This window comes from Mesocricetus auratus, unplaced genomic scaffold (assembly GCF_017639785.1).
Source record: "Mesocricetus auratus isolate SY011 unplaced genomic scaffold, BCM_Maur_2.0 Super-Scaffold_100006, whole genome shotgun sequence".
Lineage (NCBI taxonomy): Eukaryota > Metazoa > Chordata > Mammalia > Rodentia > Cricetidae > Mesocricetus > Mesocricetus auratus.
Window position 1 is genome coordinate 5,547,342 of NW_024429190.1, and position 16,968 is coordinate 5,564,309.

The 16,968-nt window shown below is 38.7% G+C and overlaps 1 long non-coding RNA gene across 1 annotated transcript; it reads left to right on the forward strand.

The window, feature by feature from the left end:
* The first annotated feature begins 9,453 nt into the window (after positions 1–9,453).
* Positions 9,454–11,458, forward strand: LOC121140655. Its single transcript, XR_005877579.1, has 2 exons — positions 9,454–9,499; positions 11,219–11,458. It is a non-coding gene; the product is annotated as an uncharacterized LOC121140655 (long non-coding RNA).
* Positions 11,459–16,968: the final 5,510 nt, after the last annotated feature.

Consider the following 16,968-nt stretch of genomic DNA (forward strand, 5'->3'; position numbering starts at 1 on the left):
ACAAAGTAGAGCATGGACTTTGGTTAATCACTATCAAAATGACCTCATTATCCACAATAGGGGGAGGGTGATAGGTTGGTGGGAGGTTTGTGGGACTCTGTCGCATTGTTACAACTTTGTAACTCTGAATCTGAAGAACTTCCAGGTGCAGGGACATGGGAACCTCCCTTTGACTTTCAGAGAATGAAAGTCTGAGAGAAAAACTGACCTGTGGTCATGGACCCAGGTCCAGCCCAGTTCTTCCTGCATCACTTTTGGCCTCTCCGTGGTTCTAATTATTTCGTATCGTTATCTCTTACAAATATATTCAAAGCAAGTATATACTAGTTCCAGAGTGAGAATAATGAAGATGGCTTGAGCCATTTCTAAAGTCATCTTTCAATGGTTTTAGCTGTTTTCTTCTTCCTTTTAACTCTTTCTGGTATCTTCCTCTTCACCCATCCTTTTATCTTAAAAAACCCAAAGTTTAGCCACGTAGTCACAGGACTCAGTCAGATGAAAATGCCTTCAGCATCTTTGTCTGTTATAAAATAAGCTGAAATTGATGAGTGTGTGATTTCAGGCGTTAGGTTTGCTCTTGGTGTGGGCATTTGGGTATCTGGGATATGCCTTAAAGTATCTCCACTTGCATGTCACATACTGCTAGGTGATAGTTCTCATCTTGAATAGACGGAGCTCTTAGCACTCTGTGCTAAGCTGCATGTTATTGTGTGTCCTATGAAAGGTGAAAACCTTGCTTTCATCATGGTCAGGAATGGGTATCAAAATTAGTGGAGAAACAGAAGTGATCACCTTTGGTACTACACTCTGAAAAGCCTACATTTTCCTAACACTCCAGAAGACAAAATGATATGTCTTCAGTCACATAAAATATAAGCAGACTTTTCTGGGCTTACGGTGCTGATTAACTAAGGCATTTCTAACTGTGACTCATTATGTTGCCTGTTTCCTACTTGCCCATGTGTAGAAGGCTGTGTGAAGAATATTCAGCTAGAGATATAATAAAAACATAATCTGACACTGTAATGTGAAAGTGGGCTTTCCCCTTTTTGTGTTCTATATTGATTTTTCTTTTTTACACACAGAAAGTAAAATACCTTACCTGAGTTCTAGGGCAGTCTCTGGACAGAGCATGCTGAGGAATTTGAGAAGTTCTCCCTTTCCTTGTGCTGACCCAGAGAGAAAGCCTTTCTTTGTCTGGGACAGCCATTTCTTCATACACTGCTTCAAACAAAACTTTCCTTCTTTCAGGTTGGTCACTTGGAGTCAGGTTTGCATCCTCCAGCCAGAGAGAACACGTTAAATGGACCTCACTGGGTCACTTCCATTTGCCAGTCCCTTCAGTAGTTTTCTGTGCCTGCAGGCTGAAGTCCAAGCTGGTTGCTGTGACCTGTAACAGCAGGTCCTGCTTCTTCCATCTCCAGTCAATCATCCATCAAACCACAAATCCCCTTCCAGGTTCCATCACACTCCTGATACCATCACCCATGCCTGCCATCTTACTTAATAAAGATGGCCTGTCTTTACATGGCCCTTTCTCCAAGCCATTGCTGGCAGCAAGCTCTTCATGGCTAGGCCTAACTTTTCAGTACTTGATTTTGCTTGAACAGAGTACTTTAGTTAGTTATTCTTTTTTAAATTACAATTAAAATTTTTGTGTGCTTGAGTTTCTCTCCTGAATGTATGTGTGTGTACCCTGTACTTGCCTGGTACATTAAGAGACCACTAGAGGATGTCAAATACTTTGGAAATAGAGATACAAATATGAGCCATCATGTGGGTGTTGAAACCAAACTATGGTTCTTTGCAAGAGTAGTATGTGCTCTTAACTTCTGAGCCAGCTCCTAAGCCCCTGTTAGTTCATATCAAAATCACTTTGCTTTTTGAAAACTTAATACCAGTGGTAATCATTCTGGCTGGAGGCATTCACTCATTTCATATTAAGTATTTAATATTACCTACTAGCTAGAATTCTTCACAGAGTCAAAGGTCAGCAAATAAGAGCTTAGGATGCAAAACAACTCTTGCTTTCCCATTTCTTTTAAATTTTATCTTCCTGGGTTAGATTTTTTTAAAAAGTCAGCAAGCATAAGACACACATTTTTAGAACATGGTATATACCTAAAACAAAAGGAATGTGAAAGGATAAGGGAGCCTGGGAGAGCAGGGGAGGAGACAACGTTTGAATATCCTAAGCAAGGTCTAGAAGGAGACTAGAATCAGCCACAGGGATTCCAGGGCACGTACATCACAGGCAGAGTCCTGCCAGGACCCTAGAGGAATGCCAGGGAAGGTAACTGTGTCAAGTGCAGTGTGAGCAGACACACAGGCAGCAGGAGCTCAGGGGCAGAGGTTCAGGAGAAGAGCAGGAGGATGTTTCAGACCCCTGTAAAGTTTTGTCTTTCCCATCTTCAGGTTTTTCCTACCTCCCTGACATGGGGCAGATGCATTAATTGGTCATCCCTTTCATCACTCTCTTTGGAAACAAGGAACCATACAGGACTACACAGAAGTCACTGGTGAATTTTAACTTAGATATTATTTGGTACTGAAATCCAGGCAGGAGAGATTACTGTTTTCAATAAGAAAATCTTATTTTTTAAAAGAAAAACCTGTAAGCCTATAATGGCACTTGACTACATTCAAGACACAATTAGTGAAGAGGAAAATAGTCTCTTGAAAGGGACAACAATAATATCCTTAATGCATCAATTGCTTACTTATTTCTGTAATGGCTGAAAGTCATCCATAATGTTCATAAGAGGAGGCAAATTTTGCTTGATTAGTGTTCACTTCCAATAACCCATGAGACAGAAACCTCACTAATGCACTCTGCATGGTCCCAGTTCTCTCTGATATTTCACCTTTTCAAATATTATGGTGTGGCATGACTTGTTCCTATATACATATGGTTGAAAAGCCAGCCATATTTTATTCATATCTCTGACTACCACCCATTCCTTCCAAATAACATTTAGAATAACCACAGACATCATACAGTTTTATCTGTGAGACTTTTGGTATAGTTCTAGAAGAATAAGATTTTAAAAGATGATCACAAATTACCACATTTAAAATAGCAATAATGATTGTTCTACAGGTTGAAATGATTCAGCAAATGGACAGTTCTGAGGTGGGGTGGGCTCTACTGCTACTATTTTGCTCAGGCTTGAGTTTCATGGTTTGAATATTTTCCCTCTGTTCAAATTTCTTGCTGTGTTAAGATTATCTGGTCTTATGGGTTTCTAGTTTCATTGCAAGTATAAAGAAAATAAATTTCTTGCTATTGACTTAAGGTAGACTACAAGATAAACTCCAACAGTCCCATTTAACATCCTTTGTATCAAGTATTACCTACAGCTTGCCTGTTCAGAGATGTCTCAGCATTTCTACTAGTCTAGAGCCACGTGGTTGACCGGAACAATGCTTCAAGAAACATCCTCATAGTATCTTATGCTACTTCATGGAGTACCTGTGCTAGAAGTCGCATGAGGGTGGCGGTGGTAGAAAGGGATAGTTATATTGTACTTAATTTTGAGAGAATTATGACCTTGATACATAAAAAATTGAAATCTGGTATTCAGACCAACTGACAGCTGCCCATTGACCACAGGGATTAAATCACTAAGCACCCAGGCCATGATAAGAAGACCAGCCCTGGACACTCATATTTGAGACACTTGAAGATGATGGTTCATTTATCTTTGCATTGCTAGATTTAAGAGTGCATAGTAAATGGTCAATAAATTTTGAATGAAAGGGAATAAAGAGAATTAGTTAAAAGCTAATCGGTTTTAAGCTCTTTTAAATTACAATCATGAGGTCTGGGAGAATGTGTTTGCTAGAATAGTCTTCCCAAGATGGCTGTGTTAAGTAATTATGCAATGGTCTTCTGTATAATTCTCATAGAAGGCATTTCTATGCACCCTCAGATAGAATTGGACATTGTTCACAGGCTTGGTAAAACAAAACAAAACAAGTACTTCCCTTTGGAATAAGGTCGTCATACTGGTTTCCTAGACATGTTCTGTGGAATAGGGACAATTGTAGGGAGAGATCTTATGTGCCCGTAGTGCTGACCACTACAGGCCGTTTTGGGCGTTGTCACAGGTATGTAGAACATTTTCGGGGATAAAAGAGCTGGGGGAAGGAGATGCACTCTCTTTGGATTCCGGTCAAATCTCTGAAAGCAGCAAGTTCTCGACTTCCTTGGCTTCTCATGTAAGTGACTTTTCCCTCAATAAAATATCATAGGACATTCCTACTTTGTGTAGCTTAACATTTCCACAGTAGACAATGATACACATCAGCCCTACAGGTGTCATTTAAAGTTGCAATCTTTAACCAGCCTTGTGTTTTTTTCTGCCAAAATTACTTACTTTTGCAGATCAATCATAGTGACAGAATTCCTTCACTTTCTCCAAGACACTACTTATGCCTTATATTTGAAGTATGCTTTCTTGACATGATATTTCTTTTGTTTTAGCATTGTGAGTATGGTTCCTGTTCTGTAGTGGTTTGAATGAGAATGCACCTCTTAACCTCATCATAAACTTGTATAAACTTGTTCCTTAGTTGACAGTTGACCGAGCTCTGGGAAAGATTAGAAACTGAGACCCTGTTGGAGGAGCTATGATATAGGGGATGAACTTTGAGGTTTCAAAAGCTCATGACACCTATTCCCAGGTGGTTTACTCTGCCTATCATGTTGTCTCAACGTGTAAGCTCTCATCTATTGCTCGAGCACTATGCCTTCCCCCAATGCCGTGCTCCCCACTGTGATGGGCATGGGCTCATCCTCTCAAACTATGAGCAAGTCTTTACTTAACTCTTTGTTTTATAAATTGTCTCTTCACAGCAATAGAAAAGTAACTAAGACCATTTCTTATATGGTTTCTGATAAAAAGTTGTTCACAGTTCTTATCCTTATTCTACAGGAGGTAAATGGTTTCAGTCAACCTTTATTCTTTCAATTTTCAAAATATTCCTTTGATTTTCCCCAAAATTGCAGTGGTAATAAAAGAACACTTAACATAACAATTGCATTTAAACTATAAATTGTTCAGTTTCATGAACGGATTTTCTTGACACCTGGGCACAGGGGACTAACAAATCTATATCCCTATTTTCATGTACCAGCTATGAAAGTGAGCTCATACCTCTGATGTTTGGAAGCTTATGGGGGGCAATGTCTGAATGTGATTATTTTTTACTCTACTTCACAGTTCAAGAGATTGTTAAAGTGTAGATTACTATCTGTCAGCAATTTAGGAATGTTCTTGGCCATTGCCTGTACTCTTTCTCTTCACCTATTGTCTCTAGGTACATTTGGTGCTGTCACAGATCTGCTCCCATAAAAATCCTGTTGAGGTTTTAGCTCTTACCTCTTGTAAGTTTGAGTTCTTTTGCTTTGCTTTCTCCTCCCTGTCTGATTCTTTCCTGGGTCTACTGATCATGGCAGACACATTATTTCCCATGACTCTCTTTTTAATTCTATCCTAGATGATATTTTTATACTTTGCTTACTTTCCACATTAAAGCAGAGTTTAGCAGCTTTGGCATTATTGACCATTTTGATTTTTTTTTGTGGTTTCTAGGTTGGTTCTGTGCATTGTAGACTATTTAGCAACATCTCTGAACTCTATCCTAGATGCCAGGAACTGACATGTCAAAGAAGTCAGAACATCCACTTAGGGGTACCCTCCATCCCAGAAGAGACCCATTGCGTTAGAGACTACAACATTTTAACCATCAATATCTTTCATTTATGTTCTCTGTCTTACTGTTGTACCTCCCATGTCATATCTAAATATGGTGCTGATCACTTTTGTATCTCTTTAGGCTGTGTTTCTTGTCCTTCTGTGTACAGAATAAGTTTTTGGCAAACCAGAAGTATTTTATAAGCCAGAGGAAATGAGGAGGTTTAGGTTTCCATGCTTGAAGGTGAGGCTATCTTTTTTTCTCGTAGGCCTTACTAAATTTTTCAGTAGTTGACTTGTTCATTGTTGCTCTGAAGACAAACTCTATGAGTGAATATTTGCTCATATTATTTTACATCTTCCTTTCCTTCTCTGGTGGGAAATGTTCTTCTGTGTATATACTTCTTAGTTGATTAATAAAACACTGTTGGTTAATAGGGCAGCAAGATAGGTGGGACTAGGATATGAGGAGGATTCTGGGAAGTGTAGGCAGAGAGGAATCGTCCTGTGATCCCAGGAAGTGACATAGCTGGGCAGAAACTGCCACTAGCTAATCATAGAAGTCTGGAGCTCTGTACAGATATGCAGGAAGTGACGTAGCTGGGCAGTAACAGTATATAAGCAGGGACGAACAGGAAATTGTGCTCTTCTCTTCTCTTCTTTTCTCTTCTCTGTAGAGATGCTGAACAGTTGAGATATAGGATGCCAGAGATGTAAGAGGTCCCCGGACACTTTCTCTGGTAAGATACAACCATGTGGAGATACTTAGATTTATAGAAATGGGTTAATGATTAAGAATAAGAAACCCTAGCCAGTGGCCAACAGTTTAATAATTAATATAGCATCTGTGTGCTTCTCTGGGACAGAGAAGGGTGACACGTCCTAACTGGGCCAAGAAAACTCATGTTACAATTCTGTGCCTTAAAGAAGCTTGACTCCTGCAGAACTACCCTGCTAAATGAACTGTGGTCTGTGTTTAGTACCAGTGGTGCAGGAAGACTGTGGGGCTCTCTCTCATGCTCCCTTGGCCAGGTGTTATGAAAGTATGTGGTCCTTGATTCCCTAAAGATGCCATGTGGGGAATGATGTATAGTTCTGTCCCTTTCAGGAACAGAGTTTATCCCCCTTTCCCATTTCTCTGCATCTGATATATTAGATATATTTTCAATAGTAACCTCATGAAACTTCCTGATACATGAATTTCTTCAAAATAACACATTTATTCTTCAAAGGAAACAAAGACACATTTATTTGAATTTCCATGGTTGCACATATGAAGGAAAGGAGTTAGGATGTAGTGCTGCTGGGCACTAAGTCTTTTCCATGACTTTCATCAAACAATAGTTTCTCAGAACTCTTCATATCCTCCCTTTGGGTCCAAGCAGGGTCCTTGTTGGGAAGACCCCACACAGAGTGGGAAATACCTATGTCCAAGGCCTCCAGGAGCTATGCTTTCCTGGTAGCTCACACATAGCCAGTAGCAATTCATAGAAAAAAAGTGTAGCTCAATATTCTTACTTAATATATGTTGGGGAAGTCCTGTTATTTGCCTGTGCATTTGTCAATAAAGTACTGTCTGGCCAATAGAAAACCTAGATAGGAGGGACTAGGAGTCGAGGAGGATTCTGGGAAGGGGAAACACAAGAGAGTCGAGATGTAACCGCCATTGGGGTAGGAAGCTCGGAAACCTCTCCGGTAAGAGACATACTTAGATTAACAATTATGGGGTAAATACTTAAGTCAGAGCTAGCCAGTAAGAAAAAAGCAAGGCCAACAGCTTCATAATGAATATAGCCTCTTGTGTGTTTATTTGGGACTGATGCGGATCTGGAACCAGGCTGGCGAGAAGGCTCCTCGCAAGGAAAAAGCTTCTCTTAACAGAATGGTAATCAGGAGTGGGATTATGAATTTCCACGCAAAACAACAAAAGCTTTAAAGGAATTTTAGAAACAGAAGAACAGAGAGAAGCACAGATTATTGGTAGCAGCATTTTTCTCAGGTGTGTTCTGTTTTGCTAGTGACAAGCCGAGATTCACGTGGCTCACTTACCAGAGTCTTCCTGACTCGGCATAAAAAGAAAAAAGGAAAAAAAAAAACAGATAAGACACGTGGCCAGAAAAACATAAAGATTTACAGTAAAGTCAGACTTGGATGAACAAAACCTCTAAAGGTTTACAGTGTGTTTAATAATATACGTGAGATTGAGAGAGAAAATGAAACGGCAAAGTGTTAAATAAATACAAAAGCCGGCGTTGTGGTGGTGCACACCGGTAGGATTTACTCCAGAGGCAGAGGCAGGCGGATTTCCAAAGAGAAACCCTGTCTCAAAGAAAAATAAATAAAAGTAAAAGAAATAGAATGTTTATAAATGCTGCTAAATTAATACAACTTATATCTTTTGAAAATACCTTGACTTCAAAATTTAAGCATAAGGATATGTTACTCGGAAAAGGAGTTTTTATTTATGTTTCTACAGAAAATGAAAAGCTGAAGATTTCTTCCAGGCTTTTGTGGTTTCACGAACCAAGACCCCCGGAAGCAGTGGACCAGGTGTTCCAACAATCGAAACAGCTAAGATGATGCAGCTGTACAGACCCCGAAAATACGGACTTATACAGGTGTCTGAGTTTTGTCATGATCCCCATGGTATGAACAGCGCCCCCTTCCAGCAGGAAGCAGTTTGGAATGAACGACGTCCTAATTCCCATCTTGTTTATAAATCTTTGTTTTCATTTAAATGGTATTGTTTATAATTGGCTAGTGATCACAGCCAATCTTTTTTAATGGTAAAAAGGGGAATTATGGTATGGGTATTGTTTTTCATTTATTGAGACAAAATCAAGGTCAATTTTGTGAGGCTTATATTTCTCCTCTTGATTAAGTATTGTGCTTATACTGATCTTTTACAACGTAATGCATAATTGAATACAGACTATAGATAGGTACTTATAATAGAATTTCTAGTTACATAAGTTAGGTTTCTAGATATACAGAAATATATTTGAGATGGACAGTCTTCAAACCTCTCAAAGACCTTCAGAACATGGCATTTAAAATGGTTTAGGGTTTGTCTTGACAATGAGAAATGTCTGCTCCTGGCAGCACCAATTACGTCTGAGAGGAAGATGGGCATCAAAGAAACTCGTTATAAAGTTTGCTTTCAACATGGCAAGATTAGCCATTTGGGCAAGAAACTGCTCTTGCCTAGATTGTTTGACTGTTGTTGTATCATCTGGACATGCAGGACCCACAGGAAAGTGACTACTGAACTCAGTCTTACAGGGTTCCTGCTTGATGAAGAGTCTACGAGACTTTCTGCAGGACAAAGAAAAATGACTGACAGACTGCCAACGCAGATGGACAGTTTGAAATTTCCTGCTTTGCTGAGAAGTGTTCCAGACACATTGTGGCCTATCGGCTGAAGATGGATGCCCCAATGTTACAGAGGAACTTCGGGTGACTGTCCAGGCAGTAAGATGTCTCTGTCAATCCTAGTGTTTATATATTATCCTTCTGTGGTCTTTGATGGAGTTGAAGACAGATAGTTATAATTACAGTTTTCCTTAGTTATGATAAAAGATAAGCTACATAGAACTTTGGACTCACAAGGATGGGATGGATGATATTTTCTTTAAATCTTGCTAAAATATTGTAACTATGTTCTTATTTGATAACTTCTGTTATATACAATTTGACTGTTAAAGTTAAGACCTTTCTTTTTGTTTAAACAGAAAAGAGGAGATGTTGGGGAAGTCCTGTTATTTGCCTGTGCATTTGTAGGAAGCTCAGAAACCTCTCCGGTAAGAGACATACTTAGATTAACAATTATAGGGTTAATACTTAAGTCAGAGCTAGCCAGTAAGAAAAAAGCAAGGCCAACAGCTTCATAATGAATATAGCCTCTTGTGTGTTTATTTGGGACTGATGCGGATCTGGAACCAGGCGGGCGAGAAGGCTCTTCTCAAGGAAAGCTTCTCTTAACAAATATGCACTATTTGGCAGCCTGTATCCCAGTAGACAAATAGTCAAATGCCCAATCTTTGTTGCTGACTTCAGATGATAAGCCTCACTGGGTTTCTGATTCGTCATTTGCCTGAAAACCTCCATTCTCTGCATTCTCCTGTTCATGGAAGTCATCACTTACATGTTTCTCAAGGATTTTTCTGTTCACAATGGGTCAGCTCTGTTTCCAACTGCCCACACACTTCCAAGGTGAAACTAGCAGGCTCACCATTATATTTCATGGATATTGTCAATGAGTATTGAACCCTAAAGTTGACAGATTTGAGGTTCATTTTTAGCATTAATTTTTTTCTGTATTTCTATCTGAATTATTTTTGCACAAGAAGTCTGATGGTGACTACCACCATTGTTGCTGTACACATTTTGCATCTTTCAATTTTTTATAATTTTCACTTTATTGCTAGATTTCAGGAATTTGTCAGTGATACACTAGTTTCAGTTTATGGTACATGGGGCCCATTAAGCTGTATGGGTCATCAGATTTGAAAATCTGGCTGCTACTGTTTCTTGGGCTGAAATTTCAGCCCTATCATCCTCTCTCTTTCTTCCCATTATGCTTATGAGCTTTATCCAGCCTTGAGATTCACTGGAGTTCTGCTTATGCTCTGTCCTCCTTCCTGCTTCACCATGTTTCTATTTGGAGAGTGCGTCATTCTTCTCAGGTTCACTCACCAGTGACAATTTTATTGCAAAAATTGTGGCTATCTTTTCCAGAATTGGCATTTAGGTCTTCTCACATTTTTTATACATTCAAATTTTTCCTTTACATTTTTTGAACATAAGACTGGGCATTTGATGCGCACTTGTAATCCTAGTACTTAGGAGGTACAGGAATTGGAGTTCAAGGCCATCTTCAGTTGCAAAGTGTGCTTAATATTTGTTGCTAACTCAAAAGAGAGACAAGAAGTTCACACCATAGGAATAAGTTTAACTCAGACCTAGACTAATGGTCATTCAGAACCAGTTGAACATCTAAAGGTCTTGGGATGTTCACACTGATTTACAAAAGAATAAAACAAAATCAGAAAAAAGGTAAAATAACCAACCATAAAGGAAAATCTCTGGGTAAATAGAAGGACAGGAAAATGTCATTATGCTTAAAATTGGACTAAAAAATGATAGATAAGATGGAATTAGCTGATGAGGATTTTGTACATCTATTGAAATTGTGTTCAGAAACATTTTTATTGTCATTGTTTTTGTTTTGATTGGGGATAAAATTTTATAGCCCAGGTTGGCCTCAGATTCACTCCATAGTCAAAGATGGTCTTGAACTCCTGATACCCCTGCCTCCACTGAAGTACTAGGATTATCATGTGCCTAGATTTAGCTTAAAATTGTAAAAAAAAAAGCTAAAATTTATGATAATCTTCTATTTTCCTCTCTGAAACTGGCACATCTCTTCCATTCTGCTCAAAGACCATCTAAAGACTTCTAGAAGAAATTATGGGCACCATGGTTGCTTTATTGCTGTCACCTGCTCTCTTTTTTCCCAGGCTTGCTCCCTCAGATGGTGTCTCAGCTGGGTCATCTGGATATCTAACAGACTGCACTTAGACTATGCTGTTGAATTGCACCAGACCCTTTCCACCTAGGATGTCCAAAATGCCACCAATGAAAGTTCCCACAAAAGCCCAGGAACAAATAAAAATTAGCCAGTTAAGAAAATATGTCTAAAATTTAGCTAAACAGTATAATACAAAACTTCTATAAAATACAGAAGAATTATTAGGTCATATCCAGTGTGAATACTTGCTTTGTGTCTATAAACAAATTAACAACTGCCATAAATTCCATATTTGAAAGAAAATTAAACAACAATGGGGAAATTATTATCTAGTTATTCTTCAACAGATGTCTAGCAAAAAATTTCCCTCTGATATTTTACTTAAACAATTTCAATTAAACACAGCATAATTACAGCGGCAGAAGTAGAAACCTTCACACAGATGTCAAATGGTTTTAATGAGATGCATTTGTAATTCACAACTTGCCCTCATATACCCATGAAAAGCAATGGTTGTTTCCACGTTTTCTCTTTTTGTTAGTTGTCTTTCCTATTGATGCCATTTTCCTCCTTTGGTTTCTTGGGTAGAAATGTCATTAAATTTCATTAGAATTTTCAATGAAAGTGAACACCAATTATACGGCACAAATGCATTTTCTTAATGGCAATTTGTGTCCTTAAAATAATATATTTATGTTTATTGAGCCATTTAAAATAATGTGTAACGAAATGTTTTCTGCAACATGTAGTTTAAATAGATCTAGTATTTGAATGTGCAAACAGGGATATGAATCTGGAATAAGACAAAACACAACAAAAACCAGCAAGGAATTTGCAAAGTTAAATAGGAAAATAACACATTGCGCACATTTCTTTCTCATAAATGAGACAGCCTTCTCTAATCATCTATCAGTGGGAAGTCATAGCCTAATTCAGAGAACTCAGTTATAGTGGGCGAAAGTAAAGCTTGATTTCTACTTTAATATTGGTTTTATCACTCTTATTTTTTTCTGTTTATAAAATAACTGTGATTTTTAAGTAAAAATATTTCAGAACAAAAAATTAACGCCAGCCTCAGGTATTCCTTGTTAGTCGTGTGTGTGTGTGTGTGTGTGTGTGTGTGTGTGTGTGTGTGTGTGTGTGTGTGTACAAAAGACCTTGGCCCTTGGCCAGAGGCCCACTTCCCCATCAGCCTGGGAGCAGGCAGCTGTAAGACAATGTTTACTAAAAACATGTTTACTAAAAGCATGTTTACTGAAAACAATTCGGTGCCCTAAGAAATGTTTACCAGCGCAATTAGTTCCTGATAAGGGCTAGCTCACTGGAGCACCCTAACTTTGAACTTTCCAATGGCTAGCCACCTCTTCCTGATCCTCCCTCCCCCACTGCTGACTCTGGTGTCAGGGGCATATAACCAGCCAGGGGGGAAAAAGGAGCTAAAGCTTTACCTGAGGGAAGCCTTTCTTGGGAAGTTTTCTTGAGCCTTCTTGGGGCCTGCTTAAAGTTTTGTTTGCACCACTCACTGGTCTTTGTGTCATCAATCCCGACACCCTCCTCACATTCTTGGATACAGGTGACGCAACGGGCACAGCGTGTGTGTGTGTGTGTGTGTGTGTGTGTGTGTGTGTGTGTGTGTCTTATGGCTTCTCCCTTGTTTTAGTTATGGAAAATACCAAACACACACTAACACTAAAGTAAGGACACCATGAATGCTCATAAGCTTTATTATTCAACTTCAACAGTGTTCAACCTTGGTATTTTCTTTACTTATTGCTCCCAAACCCCACTGGACTGTTTAAAAGCAATTTCATAGCATGATGTTGTTTCAGTCATCAATGATTTTGTGTCTATTTCTAACAGACAAAATGTTTCTTTCATTTTGATTTAGTTTAATATTGCAGTAGTGTGGATGAACTATTTTTTGTGATTAGGGTATAAACCTAGGAAAAGCATATTGGGAAAAGTCTTGCTTCAACTGATTCCCCCCCCCCACACACACACTTAACTTCCATGCCTTTTTATGTGGGAAGCTCCTTTCATTAGATAATTCTTCAATTGTGTGTTTAGGAATGGGAATGAGCATTTCTTTCTTTGTGAAACACATGGAGTGTAACACTGTTAATTGCTCTGCCCTTTTACTTGTGTAAAGACCGTATCTTGAATAACTAGCTCAGTCTATGGTGGTCTTCACTTTGCCTCTACAGTTCTTAAACTGTGTGGATTTATGATTTATTCATCTATTCCCCGTTGGTGAATATTTAGCTCGTTTGCCGTCTTTTGGTCTTGTGTGTAGTGCTTCACAGAAGAAACTTTTGATTGTGTTACTTTATACATTTGCCAATTTGCCTTTGGGATACATGCCCAGAAGTGGAATCACTCAATTAAATTGTGATTCACGTGAATGTGCTAGACCATGTCACATTTTCCCTTGCTCAGTTAATGTTTCGTATGAAAATTCCTTATCTTCTATAGCTCACTACTAGCTGTGGTATTTGGGTTTTAGTCAGTTTAGCATGAAAATATTGCTATGTAATCAAACTAATTTTTATGGGTTTTTCCTCAAAAGGCTTATTGGACTTGAAGATAAATTCACAAGCCATAAGATTTTTTCATAAGTAGGCATTTATGTGAAATCATCTCACAGTGACAATGCTTAGGGAACATTATGGAAAGATTGAAAATACTGTAAGAAGGGAAGGAAGGGGGAAAAGTACTATAACATACTGTATTCTGGAGATGGCATGGTTGTTGTACTGATGAACTTACAGAAGCTATGGTTACCTGAATGGTATCTGCATGAGACTAAGTGCATCATTATTTCATCATAAATGAGGAGTGGCTCATGAGATCCCACCTCTCTCTGTGGAGCTATAAATAGGTAATTGCTGCTAGTCAATGTGCAGTCATGTTCCTCAGTGTTGTACCTTGTGTGTTGTGCTTGCACAAATAAATGAAAGAAGGAACATTCAGGCAGTCCTAATTAAATTCAGTTGAACACACATGCACATGCATCAGCACACACACACACACACACACACACATACACATACACAGCATGGGCATAGGAGAGATTTGCGGGGAATAAGGGGTTTCAATAGGAGTGGCAAGGAGTTAAGAGTGTGCACAGGTGAATATAATCAATTGCTGGTACATATGATATTGCAAAAGAATAAAAGATTGCACACAACTCAATGGCTCGTATTTATACCATTACTTGTATGGCATTATGCAGTAAGTGATCTTTTATTCATAGGAATTTTGTCCATGTTTTGTGAGATTTTTCTTTGTGGTAAGATGTAAAAATGCTTAGTTATCACTTCTCCCTAGCATTTCAATGTATGACAAAATCATAGCTTACATTCTATTGGACATGATAATGCATCTAGTTTTTGTGTGTTGAGGGCTCTTTTTGCTTTTGTTTTTTCTTTAATGTGAGTGAACATTTACACAGTCTTTCATAGACATCTAACAGAGATTAAAGGTTATTAGACACAACATGATCCAGAATCATATTACTCAAAATGAAAAAGTATGCAATCAAAATTACACATGATTAATATTTTTAGCTATGAAAGCATTATTTTAGAAGCTATAATTATGAAATAAATTTAGGAACGATGAATAAAATATGTGAAATGGAAAATATATAATCTGAATGCAAACACACAATAAAATTTTAGAACTGAACAAATACTAGTTCACTCTTTAGGAGTTCATCTGATGTATTTATCAGCTTCCTAGACAACACAAAAGAGAAATTTATTGAAGATAGTGGGTTGAAAGACTTATGGAACAAAGTAGAGAAGGGTAACAGAAAGAATATAAAAACCAGTGGGTGAGCTGGGCATTGGTGGCGCACACCTTTAATCCCCAAGGCAGGCAGATCTCTGTGAGTTCCAGGCCAGCCTGGTCTACGGAGCAAGTTCCAGGACAGCCTCCAAAACAATACAGAGAAACACTGTCTTGAAAAACAAAACAAACAAACAACAACAACAACAACAACAAAAAAACCCCAGTGGGTGGGGGGTGCTTTGGAATGCATGGCATGGCTATTGTACTCACAGACTTAAAGCAGCTGTTGCTACCTACTTAAGACCTGTACAATATCAATCATTTAAATTCCTTCCTGGATAGGAGATAGTCTAGCAAAGTCTTATACTAGCTGAGACTAGCAGTTTCTTTGGGGGCTCTGCCACTAGCAGACTGTCCACAGCCAGTTGGATGGCCTCATACCCATGTACATAGAGGTGGAACTATTTGGACTAATTGGTTACTTAAAATTTAAAAAAGGATATAAAATTAGGAGAGGCATGCTGAAGGGGCCTGGGGGCAGGATACAATCAGATATGCAGTGTACATGCACAAAAAGTTGAAAGATCAAAAAAATACTATTTAGAAATAGTATATGTTAATTAATTGACATACACTAAAGGACAGACAAAAGTCTAAAGCAGTTACACTGGGCAGGCAAACCATAAATTCAACCATTTGTTTTCAGTCAAAGTCATGAAGAAGAAGGAGAAAGGAGGAAGGGAGGAAAGGAGGGAGAGAAGGAGGGAGGGAGAGAGAGAGAGAGTCAGAGAGTCAATTGCTAGGTTTATAAATGATCTTAACAAATTCAGCAGATCAGTATGTGGTGTATAATCTGAGGCATATGTGGAACTTTGGTGCTGAAAACTTTCATTGTGATGATGAAATGGGTAAGTAGCTGAAGAAACATCTTCAATCTTGAAGAACTGAAAGTTTCCACGTCACATTTCAAAATTCACTTTACAACAGTAAAAACCTTAAAATTTGTCATCTTAATGATCTTAAAATGTGTTTCTTAGTATGGTTATTTTATGTTCATGCATATGTTTGTGAAACAAACCCATAAAGAGTTTTTATTTTCCAAATGTGAAAATGTGTATTCATCAAGGAACACATCTTTCTTTCACATAGCCCTGGAAGACATCACTTTTCTTTGTCTCTTATGATACCTTTCTAGACATGGCACTTGAGTAAAAAGCACTAGGTTTATTTCTTGCAATTGTTTTATCTCACACAGTATTCTTTTTTGGGGCTGAGCCATGACTTATTTGATTTTTTTAGTGTGGTGTTTTTCTGTATAACACACAGTATTGTGTATATTTAATGCCAACTGCTATAAACATGGTTGACTTTGTTACTTTTCTATTGTTATGAAGAAACACCACGGCCAATGCATCATACAGAAGAAAGATTTTACTGGGGCTTAAAGTTTCAGAGGATGAATCCATGACATCACAGCTTGGGAGCATGGCAGCAGTCAGGAAGATGTAGCTATGGAGCAGTAGATTAGAGCATAGCTGATCCCCCAGCAGGAGGCAGTGCAACAGAGAGAACTAACTGGCAATGACATCAGCTGCCGCGCCTGCTGCGCAGCCTGTATCCGAGAATGTGCGGAGGGTGTCGGGGATTGACAACACAGAGACCAGTCAACGATGTAAAGAAAACTTTAAGCAGGCCCCAAAAAGGCTCAAGAAAACTTCCCAAGAAAGGCTTCCCTCCAGAAAAGCTTCTGCTCCCTCTCTTACCCCTGGCTGGTTCTGCTCTGACACCAGAGACTGACTTGGGTGGGGTCAGAAGAGGCTGTTAGTCTTTGGAAAAGGTCAAGGTCAGGGCAGTTCCCTTGGGCAAGCCCTTTTCAGGAACTTATTGCCCCAGGCACTGTATTGTTTTTAGTAAACATGTTTTTAGTAGAAATTGTCTTACAGCTGC